Below are 13,211 nucleotides of genomic sequence, written 5' to 3'. Positions count from 1 at the left end.
AAATGGTGTTCTTATGTTTGAGTTGAGCATGCCGAATTATGGTACAATGCTCCCCTTAGAGATCAATTTTAGGAGCAGATCTACGTTTCAAAAGCAATGTGTATATATATACACGCACACATATATATGAATCATTTGATAATAATAAGCAATGCATACGTACAAGAGATATAGGAATGGATCAAACATGGCTCTTTACACAAATATGATACTTTTATCACTTCTCAAGATGTTATGGATCCTTAAGGACAGTGATATCTACTTTCTCGTTTGTTCTTCTTCCTCCTTTCCCATGGCTTCTTCAGGTTTGATTGTACCCAAAGGCCAATTCTCTTTGCCCGAGCCTCTTTTTGCCACGGATATTTCATATGTACAAAGACGATAGTCACGAGTTTTAACTCAACGATGTGCAAGAACATATAGGATTGTCGTTTACTTACGGTTGCGAGTTCAACTAGTTGATCGTAGGCTACATAATGCCATGCGAGTTCGTTCTTTAGCAGTACTTCCTGCTCAAGTAACAGGTTCGTGAATTAATTTGTTCTTACCAGGTAAACCGAATTCAAGCTTACAAAAACAATATCTACCTGCACGAAAATGCCATTGCAGTATGCGTCTGCAACGCAACAACTGTATTGATATTCCCCATAGACAAGCACTCTCAAACATTTCCCATGAACAAGCTTAACCAACTCTTGTTTTGCTTCTTTTCCGAACAGCATCGGCATCTCAGGTGCATCTATACCCCTGTTTTATGCTTTCAACAAGTAACAAAATAGAACATAAAAGTCCTACAAACAGATAATGTTACCTCGCTACCAACATAAAAGGCCTGAACAAAATTTCAGGCCCATATTTCGGGCCGGGCCGAGCCTGGGCCTAGGATGCGAGTCGAAATTTTTTTTCTGGGCCCGACTCATGATCACCTCTAGTGAACAGACCCATATATGGCTCGAGAGAGAGCACTAATATGAGATATGTGATAGTAGTGGCTTCGACCACATGTTGGCCTTAGTGTGCGAGATTCTCGTGTATCTGATATTATTCTAGTGGTTCAACTGGTATGAAAAAGGGGAGGTTCAACAAATGCTTCAGTAGGTAATACTATGAAAGTTTGAAAAGGTATGAGTTGATGATGTTTGAAATATGCTTAGCCATATGTTTGAAAGTATTAATGCTTATTAGTAGAATGCAGAAAAGTTAAGATAAGTAATAGATTCAAGTGATACATGTTAAGATTAAATGGCTATTCATGCTAATGTGCTTATGATTTGTATCATGTATGCTAATATGTGTGGTGTGAAGGTTTAGGTTTTGGCCAAGCTTTGGTTGGATCATGCCATGTTAATTTATAGGTTATGCATTGTAATGGTAAGTGTCCAAATAGAAATATGCTTGTGTTTATGAAAGAGTGGTAAGGTTTAAATTATGCAATTTCTTAAGAAATAGTTTATCATGTGATTAATTCTAAAAGAACTATGTTTAAATGCACTAGCTTGTGGCTATGGTTGATGATATGCTTGTGTCTTGTGTATTAGCATATGAAATGAGTGATGAAAAAGGGAATGATGAGTTTAATTGATGATGCTATTTAAGCTACAATAATAACAAACTTTCAATAGAGAACGGGATAATTTGAGTTCCAATAAATTTCACTTAATTGAATGAAAATCAAAAGGCAAAAAGAAAAAATGATGAAGATGGGAAAAGGAAAATCTGGGTAAGTCGTGGGATTATGATTTTGAAGAACAAAATTATCCTTAATCACAATTATTATTTCTAATTTTAGTGTTTAATAAAAAAGCAAATGTTGGTTTTTAAGTAAGTAATTCACTTTTTATTTAATCTTAATCAACGATTTTGAGCTTTTATCCGTTGTGATTAATTGGTATTGTTCACATCCAAAATTAATAGGGATTAAATTGCTTTAATTTATTAGAGGGACCAATTTACTCAATACAAGATATAAAAATAAAAGGGATCAGAAAAATCATTTTACCTACCTTAGCTAACTCATTTCAAAGAACTATAAATTAAAATATAATTAAGGATCACCGTCAAATAGAATTATTCATGAATCAAGCTAGACCTAACTCTTGCTTCAAACAATTTTCAAATTCAATTTGATCTGGTCAAAAAATTTATTTTACTTTTAAAAAATTGAATTAGCCCAAAGTAAAAATTACTAAATCCAAGCCTGACTCAACTTGTATTAAGTTGTAACAAGACACAAGAACTAGAATTGAGATGTTGGCATTGGATACATGATCCGACCAAGACTTTAAAAATGAATGTTGAAACAAATTGATTGAATTTATAATTGGAAAATAATTAAATTAGGGATGAAAAAATTAAGCTCGAAGTGTTAGTAAATAATTAAGGCATAATGATTTTTTGACCTTCCAACTTTAAAAAAAAAAAAAATCATTCTAGCCTTCCATTTAGCTTTTCGCCTTTTTTTAACTTTTACACTAGTTTTTTTTGTCAAACTACCTCAAAATGTGTCATTTACGTGAATTACCAAATGAATGACATGTCAGTATTTAATTAATTTTTTAAAATTTTAAAAAATTAATTAAATGATGACGTGTCATCAATGTGGCAATCCAAGTGTATGCCATATTAGTAAAGTTAAAAAAACTTAACTTTTCCATCCATTTTAAAGATGATTTGACAAAAAATACAAGTTTAAAGAGTAAAAAGTCTAATTTAAATAGATTACTAAAATGATTTTTTTAAATTAAAGGACTAAATAAATTATTATGCCAGTAATTAAATAATTATAATGAGATAAATAAAATATTCTATGTTAAATTTAGTTGAAATTATCTTTAAAATACCAGTTTTAAAATTTAAAAATAGTGAAAATTTGGTTAACAATATCACTTTCAAACTCATAAACTCTTTCATTAAAATTCATTGTTTATCTTTCTTCAATTCACAAAACTATATACTTTCATTTTGTGCTCATCATAATCTGCCCCATTTCAATTATTCTCCTAATTCCTATGAGTAATCCACGCACGTCTCAATTCGAATCTCCATTACATTCCCTTAGCGAAAGAGGTTAATTCACTTTCTCTTTTTTCTCTCTTCTTTTTTCTATTAGTATATTTTTTATGTTTGTTTTATAGTTTATGTTCGAGTTTAATGATTGTCCCTATTAATAAGCCTCGAACCTTATTCTTCCTATGAGTGCGATGTGATAGTACTTGTTGATTTTGTATTCCTTTATTTTATTAAATTACATCTTTGATTTTTCTCTTTTAGAATGAATTATCAAACTTGTTTGTCATTATTAATTATTGACTCATAATTTTATGCAGAATTCGTGCAGTTTATTTGGGCGGCTGCAAGTACTGTCGCATCGGGCTGGACTTTCCTTTTCTTTGTTAAACTAACCAATGATATCTCAAATTTCTTGAATTTGTATGAGGGGAAAGTTTGGAAGATGATCGGTATGGACAAGAAAGATGCAGAATTGTGGCTCTTGATGACAGTCATGTCAGTCACTTCGTATTTTTCATTCAAGTTATACGAGTATGGAATACCGCGTGTGAGTGTTAATCAATTAGGGCCAATAAAAAAGTTTTCAATGGAGATAAGTGGTTTATGCTTTTTTGCTATAATCTCCAATTTCTATTTTAAGGACGTTAACTATTGTTACGGCTTTATATCAATAATCACCATATTTCCTCGTGTCATTATGGTATTGGGATTCGATATTTTCAATATTTCCATGAGAGATACTTTGTTGGAGGTGGCATTCCAGGTTATTGTGATCAATTTAAGACATAATGAATTCATTTTATGTCTTGCAAATCTATGGCTGCTTATTGCTTTTATAATACATAGATTTAGATGCGTTCATCTTCAACCATCGCATGAAACAACAGCGGCAACGGCAACAGCAACAGTAACAACAACGGCAACAATAGCAGCAACAAGAATAACAACAACAACAAAAACGGAAAAAGGAGGGACTATGGTGAATGATCATAAACTGATTCTAAATGAGCAGCAAGAGCTTAGAAGAAGCTCATGGTATAAGCAATATTCTTGTTATTCTCCATAGTACTTGCAGTAACTCCTTTCTTTTTGAAATTACAGAATAAAATTCCAAGTACTTTTCAATTACTTAACTGCGGGATTGCCAATTTAACCATTTGGTTAATAGGGTCAGGGCCCTGCCTTCCTTTGCTTTTGTCGGCAACTTCCTTTTTAAAATCTTTCAAACTCTTAAACTTTTCCATTAAAATTTATTTGACCTCATTTCTATTTTCATTTTATTTTTGGTATTTTTCATGTTTGGTATTTCTGAGAAAGAATTAGAGCACGATAGATTAAGTAGAAGGATTAAATTATCAAATTTTCTGAAGTAAAGGGATGGAATTCAAAATTAGACATTTCACTCTCCAAACTCTCAAAGATCAAAGCTGCCTACCCAAAAATGGAAACTGTCATCATGAAAACCAGATAATAAAAAAGAAAAGAAATCAAATAATCCAAGCAAAGTAAACCCATCTCCTCTACCTGTATCTCTTTTCTTAATTCATTAATTTTCATTGTTTAAAAAAAAGCTAAATTCAAATAAAGAAGTCATGAGAAAATCAAATGAAAGATCGAGACTTTACGAAAGCAGTCCCATCAAACAAGCTTCACTGAACGTCACACGTAAAAACCCATATCGAGAAACCGAGTTTCATTCCAAGAAAAAGTGAGTCCAAGTTGGGTTCTGAGCGAGTGAAGCAGAAGGAAATGGATAACCGGGTTGACCCGGATCGGATTTCGTTGGCTCGGGTGGTTTCCCGGTTAGTAAAAGTACGATGATGCACTTAAGGAAGCTAAAGCTGGTGATACCAATATTCAAGTACTTGTTGGACAAATGAATTGCAATGGTTTTAGGGTTCCTAAAGATATCCAAAAGGTTATCATTTATGCATGCTTGGTTTTGGCTAAAAATGCTTTTAAAAAAGGCTAAATTGATTCATTTTTGTAGCTTTTCAATTGATGTAGCTGCTGTCTTCTAGATGCTTTGAAAAAGAGCTAAATTTGATCCACTTGCTTATTTTTTGTTCCCTTTGTGTATCCTTTGATGATCATTTGTTTTATCATCTTTTGTTCTTTCAACTGTTACTGTATTTGCTATTGAGATCATAGATTATTATGACTGATTTGTATATAGTAATTTTTTTCTTTTTAATGGATTTTGGTAGTTTATGGATTGCATCGATGGGGATTTTGCATGCTGAACAGATCTTTATGCAAATCTATGCTTAGAAAATTTGAATGAAGCTCTGGTCCTACATGAAGATGTTTCGATTCGGCTGACATGAATACGATGTTACGTCTTAATTTGTTTGTTAAATGGTGTTCATATGTTTGAGTTGAGCATGCCGAATTATGGTACAATGCTCCCCTTAGAGATCAATTTTAGGAGCAGATGTTTGACAACCATTTGATAATAATAAGCAATGCATACATACGAGAGATATAGGAATGGATCAAACATGGCTCTTTACAGAAATATGATACTTTTATCACTTCTCAAGATGTTATGGATCCTTAAGGACAGTGATATCTACTTTCTCGTTTGTTCTTCTTCCTCCTTTCCCATGGCTTCTTCAGGTTTGACTTTGGTTTGTTTTAGTAGAGGTAGAAGATATGATCTTCATACTCATACCGTCCTGCATCCAGTTAAAAGAAATTGAATGATATTACTATAAATAAAGATTACAGAACAACTGAATATTTATATATGAATAAAACATCATACCTTGCTCCCTGGGTGATCATGCTTCCTTCGGCAACGGTTTGTGATGATTGGTTACGGAATCTCATAGTTGATGAGAAGTCACCACCCAAGGGTGTGCGCGGAAGAAGAGGCGTTGGCGGTTCCAAATCGTATCGTGTCAAACTTCGACGACGTCCGATCTCCGATAAACTTCGAACAGGCGCAAGCAAAGGTGAATCAAGTTGTGCCTCAGGATGGTACATGGTTGACACCATGTCAATCCTACTCCAAGCCGGGCGACGTCTACTCCCTTGCCTCGGAGCAAGCGTACTCACACCGGTAGTAAGCTCAACCTCGACACTAGAACTAGGTGCAGGAGGGTGATGCCTGCTCTCAGACCTCGGAGCAAGCTCAATCTCGGCACCAACAGTTGGCAAAGGAGACATATTTGAAGGCATAGGGATGCGATGCTCTTGTTGAGGAGCATCACCACCTTCACTCGGTGGATGAACAACATTTGCATTAACCAAAACGTTATCACGGTACTGAACGAAATTACGTAATAATAATAATACAAAAGATGAAATTCCTAATGCAACTGTTCTATTAGTTAAATTATCACGAATAGAATACGTTGATGCAAAGGAGAGGTCGATAAATATTATGGAATTTGTAAACATAAAACCGGGTACTGCAAACCTAGATGAACATAAATTCATTACTCCTAAAAAGAAACAAATCCAAACAAAATATTGGTCCATATCATTCCAAGCTGTTAATTTATATAGGAAAAAAGAGCCTCCCCAGCTGGTAATGAACTCTAGACATGTCTTAATTATAATACCATATTATCCTAACTTCGTGTAAACATTAGCAGGGAAAACATAACGAGAGAGGAGAATCAAGTGCCAAATAGGGAATAGGACAGGAACATAATACCATGGATTTACAAAGACTTTAAACAGGTTTTCTCCTACAGCAGAATGTGCAAGAGAGGTGAGAAACCCCAAATAAGCTAGTAATAAAAGGAATATCCATGCCAAAGTTTCCTTTCCAGGCATTTTGACAGAAAGAAGTAAAAAATGAAAAGTAAGAGAAATGGGATGAGGAGGGTTGAAGGAAGAAAGTAGTGAGCTTGAAGGAATCTGGAGCTTGAAAGAAGAGTGAAGAAAGCCTAGAACTTAAAAGGTCGAATGAAGAAAGGAGAAGCTTGAAAACAGAAAGGAGGAGCTTGAAGGTTGAAGGTTGAAGACTTTGTTAAAGATGGTTTGAGACATAATGAATTTATAGTATGTGTCGCATTATTCTTATTCTTCTCTATTGCACTTGCAGTAACTCCTTTCTTTTTGAAATTACAGAATAAAATTCCAAGTACTTTTCAATTACTTAACTGCGGGATTGCCAATTTAACCATTTGGCTAATAGGGTCAAGGCCCTGCCTTCCTTTGCTTTTGTCAGTGACTTCAGTTTTTCCTTGGCTGGGGAGAATATTGTAAGGTTTATTTTTGTTTCTAATCCCTCTATTGTGCTAGAACTTGAAATTTACTTCCTTTACATCATTTGATCTCTTAACTTTTATTATACTTGTAAGCATTTATTCTTTTAATTAAAAATATAAAATATATAACATATTTAATATCAATAATATTTACAATAAATAATGTTTTATATGAATATGACTCTAAACATAGAGAATACTAAAAACATCATTTAGTTCAACACAGGAATACTTAACCATTAAACCTGCAGTCTATTTTTAACATGGATTTACACAAACTTGAGTTTAAGCCAACAAGTCAAGGATACAAACCTCAAACACATAAGTAAAGCACATAGCCACATATACAAAGATTTAATTATTACAAAATTTCACAATTAAGCATTCAAATTTTGGGACCTTACAATTAAGGTTGACACATGTTTATTTATTTATTTTATTTTTAAACACAATTCAATTTGATTAAATAATAGTCCTTTCACTGATTTCTTATACATAAATTGATCAACTTTAATTTTTCTAATTTATATAATTTTATCGTATTAGCCATATGATCGAAAAAAATTTAAATAAAATATAATGCATCAACACCTACACCTCACCAATCAAATATCAGATCATTTAACAAGAAATTATGAGCATTAATGATGTAGCAGAAATCACATAAATCTTCAGACTCGAGAATCGGCTCTAAGCTGTAGAAAAGTATGTCATATTCTGAACAAAATCTTTGCTTTTGGCGTGCAAGCAAGATGAAAATGAAAAATCTTTTCTTTTAATTCATTTTGTAAATTCATTTTAATTTTATTCTAGGGGGTTTTTTCTTTGAATGACAAACATTCACCAATTTTTCATGTTTCCACAAGATTACATAACCTGAATTTGAGAAGCAAGGCAACCAATGTTGAGCCCAACACCAAGCTGAATAGGTAACTTCCATAAACGAAAACAAGAGGTGGATCCTTTTCTATTTTGAACCATAGCCTCCATGTTCACACTAGAGGGGAGCTGATGGAAAACACGTGGTTGCCCTTGTTTTCAGCTCAAAGGGAACTCTCATTTTGAGAGGTGGATCATTTTTTGTTACTGCTTCCATCATCGTTACCAGCTCTGCAGAAGTTATATCCCTGCTGACAAGATTCCCCCATTTTCAGTCTCTGTTGAAGAAAGAGCAGAGGAAAGCTGAAACACAGCTTGAAGAAGAAAAGGTAATATGTTAGGTGGGATTGATCCGCACAGAGTTATTAGTCCTTGATTTATTTATCAGTTCCTCTTTCCCTCTGCTGCCTTTCCTCTTTTCAGTTAATTTATTACACTGATGATAGTCTCATGAATTTGCCAAAATTTGGGTTTAATCAAACAGAAGAGAAGACTGGAGATGAATTGGTCCACACTCGATGCACTTGGTTATTTCTCATTGGAGAGGATGAGCTGGTGTTAGGGGTGTAAATAAGATGATAATACTCGCAGAAATTAGCAAACTCAATTAGACCTTATTAATTCAATACTGAACTTGAGCAACTTTGAGTTATTGTTGGAATCAAATTGAAATTTAATAATACTTAATTCGAATAATTTATGAGCTTTATCGAATTATTCATTTTTAATATTATTAAATAATATCATTACTTTTAATAGATGTATTTTATTAATATTAATCTTAATTATTAAGTAGAGTTCGAACTCGAACTTAAATTCATACAAGATTGAGTAAAATGGATAAATGAATTTAATCATATCCTTACCGGTGAACTTGGCAAAGTAGTTGTTTTGTCACACAACTTGTGCAATGAACATGGAGCTGCTGGTTAATGTCATTGGCCACCTTTGACATGCAATTCGGAGTAGGACCAATTATGCTTACCGGTGAGGCAATGATGTTTTGGATGTTAGCAGCTAGCTGGCCTAGTGTACGAGGAAGAGACACATAAACAATAAGAAAATTTGGCGATATTATGGTTTTAGTCCTTCTATTATAGTTTCTCTTCTTTATTTAGAATAAGACAAAAATCACAAGAAACTGAAAATTACAGAGAGATTCTCTGCTCCCACTTTTTTCTTTTGTCAGACGCCTTCCAGCAGGTCTGGAACACCCAAAAACACTTTTTCTCCTAAGCTGCTTCCTGCCCGCTCAACTTTTCTCCTGAGTTGCTTTCTTCCTACCCAGCATTCCTCAAACCTTCAAGCTGCTCATCCAACCTTTCACACCCTACTTTCCTTCCTCTTCAAACTTAATCAACCTTTTATAATTCAAGCCAAAAATACGGTTTTAGGCCTCTACTATATTGAAAATTGGGATCTAATCCTCTAATTTTGCCAGAATTTAGAGACATCTACTTGATAACACCATTAGTTCTTGCTCTTAAAAGTAGAAACTTTGATATATAAATTTATTATTTGTTGAACATGGTTGACTAGATTCCTCATAACCTAAACTATGTGAATAATGGTAAAATAAAATAAAATTTTAAGGCATCACTTTTAAGTACAGCAACAAAAGGGGCCAAATTATTTCAAATTACAGTTAAAAGGATTAAATTGAAATTTCGAGCATAGTAGAGTGACTAAAACCAAAATTAGCCCTATTAAAATGTGGGTAAAATTGAAGAAACAACCTAATATTTATAAAATGTTGGTATTAATTTCCAAATTAATAATTTAATCACAAGTATTACCAATCAAACTAACTTCTTAATATTTATAAAATGTGATATTTGCATGTCAATCTTTTTTATTTAATTAAAGAAAACAAGATGAATAAAAATCAAAAGGATAAAAATGAGGATAACAATTTTAAAATTTAAAACTGCATTTATCTCAAAACATTTGGTTAAAAGAAATTTTAAAAATGCTTTAGCAAATTTAGTTAAAAGCTCCTCTTTTCTTATCTGCTTTTCATCCTCACTCTTTCCCTTTTTGGATCTTTGAGAATTTGGAGAGTGACAGGTCTAATTTTGAAGTTCTTCTACTTCATCTATCATGCTCTACCTTCTCGCATGTTCTATTTTAGGAGAAAAGTTGTTTGAGGTCTTGGTAAATCTATGGTACTATGCTATTGTTTTGTTCCCTTTTTTGCAGTGCCCTATTAATGTTTACACCTTTTTGGGTAAATATGGCGTTATGGTTAAAATATGTCTAGAGTTTATAAATAACTGGGGATGTTCTTATTTCCTGTATAAAATAGCTAGGTGGAATGTAATGGACAAATATTTGGTATGGGTTTATTACTGTTTACGTGTCATGAATTTATGTTCATCTAGGCTGGTGTTACCCAGTTTTCAGTTTGCAAATAGGATCATATTTATCGATCTTTTGTTTGAATCGTTGTATTCTATCAGTCACAATTTAACGAATAGAACAGTCGCATTAGAAGTTTTATCTTTCGGGCTGTTGTTATTGTGTAATTACGTTATGTACGTCGGTGGTAACGCTTTTCGTAATACAATGGTTGTTGATCCACGAAGTGAAGGTGGCGATGCTCCTCTACAAGAGCATCACATCCCTATGTCTCCAAATATTGTCAAGCCTCCATCTATTTCTCCTATGCCTACTGTCAGTGCTGAGATTAAGATGTCATCAAAGATGAGTGCGCTTGCTCCGAGGTGTGGGAGTAGTCGTCACCCTCCTATACCTACTTCTAGTGTCGAGGTTGAGCCTACTGTTGGTGCCGAGATTAAGGATCCATCAATGTCGAGTGCGCTTACTCCAAGGCTTGGGAGTAGACGTCACTCTCCTATACCTACTTCTAGTGTCGAGGTTGAGCCTACTGTTAGTGCCGAGATTAATGAGCCATCAATGTCGAGTGTGCTTGCTCCGAAGCTTGGGAGTAGACGTCACTTGGCTTGGAGTAGGGTTGACTTGCTGTCAACCTCATACGTTCCTGAGACGAATCTTGATTCACCTTTGCTTGCGCCTGTTCGAAGTTTACGTGCTATCGGACGTCGTCGAAGTTTGAGGCGATATGATTTGGAGCCGCCAAGAACACCTTTTCTTCCGCGCACACGGTTGGGTGATGACATCTCATCAACAATGAGATTCTGTAACCGATCTTCACATACCGTTGTTGAAAGAAGCATGATCAGCCCAGTTCGACGAGCTCCCACCCTTATGTTTAGGGTTGCAAGGTATGATCTTTTATTTATATATAAATATTCAATTGTTTTGTGATCTTTATTCATAGTAATATCATTCAATTTCTTTTAATTGGATGCAGGACGATATGAGGATGAAGATCATACTTCTACCTCTACTACAACAAACCAAAATCTTCCGTTTGCAATGTAAATTCCTTCAAAACTATCTTTCATTTTGCAGTCTTTGAATCCTCCAATATAATTTTTGTTTACCCCTGTTTATTTCAATTAAAGTTGTTCATACTTTTTTCATAAAAATATTTGAGTTGAATTGGTCCAGACTCAATGGACTCAGTTATTTCTTGTTGGAGGACAACACAATAAGCGTACCTTAGAGAGGAAGAGCTCGTGTTAGGGGCGTATAATACTCACAGTTTATCCCACTTTGACTTGCAATAATACTTAAACTTAATTAGATAACTATTAAGTCAAGACTGAGCTTGAACAACTCGAGTTATTATTCAAACGGAATTCAAGCTTGGTAATACTTGATTCAAACAGTTTACGAGCTCTATCAAATTTTTTATTTTATATATTTTAAACATTTTTTCTTAATTTTTATTAATAATATAAGGTTTTTTTCGTAATTTTTATTTGGTAAATATATTGAACTTCAAAAAGAATAAAGAATTCTCATTATTATTCCAAAAAGTGTTAAAAGTTAATATTTTTTTATCAACATTAACTACTTAATCGATAAAAGTATAGATTGACTTCATTTTTTATAAACATTTTAATTTAATTTTTTTATATAATGTCTAAAACTACTCATAACCCCTCACCAACCTGAGTGAAGACTCAATCGACATCCTCCTGCACTGACAACAATACCAATGCTAACCAAGTTAAGCCTCAATCGACATTTTAATTTAATTTTTAATTAATTATAGACGTTAAATTAAAAATAATTATTCTTGATACTACTTGGCACACTTTTTTAATTATGTTTACTCTTGATATCTATAGTTTATTAAAATAATTATTCCTGATACTTGTTCGTACATCTTTGTTCTCGATTGTACTGTAATAGTTTGATTATATTAATTCAAATTTTGTATTTGTATTTTAATTACACCATAGCATAAAGTTAAAAAAATGATCACTCATAAATGTAAAGAAAGTCATGGCACAGTTTGTAAAAAATTTGAGGTTTCAAACTTTTAGTACTCAAGTTCAAGCTTCATCTTGTATAAATAATGTGTAAACATTATCTAGATTCATTCTAATTTAAATATCGTCACTTGTAAATCCTGTCTAGAATTATTCTAACCTAAATATGTAAGGTTTGATTTGAGCTTAATAACGTTTAATTCTATTCGTAATAATTCAATGTAATATCGAGGTGAGCAATCCATTAATTTGGTTAATCCGATTGAAAAATACCGAAAACCAGTTAAATCAAATTCATAATCTTTATGAAATGAAATATAATTAAATTTTTTTGTGCTAAACAGACTTTTTTTTACCTTCTGTTAATTCACTTAAGTTAAAAAGCTCCATTAGTCCCTTTTAGCTCTTGATAGTTGCTTTAGATTAACATTAATCCATCTTCCTCTGTATTCATAATTATATTTTTCTTTGCTCACGGGGATGTAGCTCAGATGGTAGAGCGCTCGCTTAGCATGCGAGAGGTACGGGGATCGATACCCCGCATTTCCAACTCTTTACTTTTCTTTTCATTTGTGGTCTTCCTATTGCACTGTGTCAAATTGGGGATCTTCAACATTAATAGTATTTCTTCCGATATTTTAAGTAAATAATTATTTTCATGTAAGTTTGTTCATTTTAAATAAAACAATTTGATAAAAAATTTAATAACAATGATTTATGTTCAAATTTTAATTAT

General features: G+C 33.1%; 1 non-coding gene across 1 annotated transcript; it reads left to right on the top strand.

Moving 5' to 3' along the window:
* Positions 1-12,951: 12,951 nt before the first annotated feature.
* TRNAA-AGC (transfer RNA alanine (anticodon AGC)) lies at positions 12,952-13,024 on the top strand. The gene has a single exon. It is a non-coding gene; the product is annotated as a tRNA-Ala (tRNA).
* The last annotated feature ends 187 nt before the right edge of the window (positions 13,025-13,211 follow it).

The sequence above is a fragment of the Gossypium raimondii genome, chromosome 10 (assembly GCF_025698545.1).
Source record: "Gossypium raimondii isolate GPD5lz chromosome 10, ASM2569854v1, whole genome shotgun sequence".
NCBI lineage: Eukaryota > Viridiplantae > Streptophyta > Magnoliopsida > Malvales > Malvaceae > Gossypium > Gossypium raimondii.
This window is presented reverse-complemented; position numbering and strand designations above follow the sequence as displayed.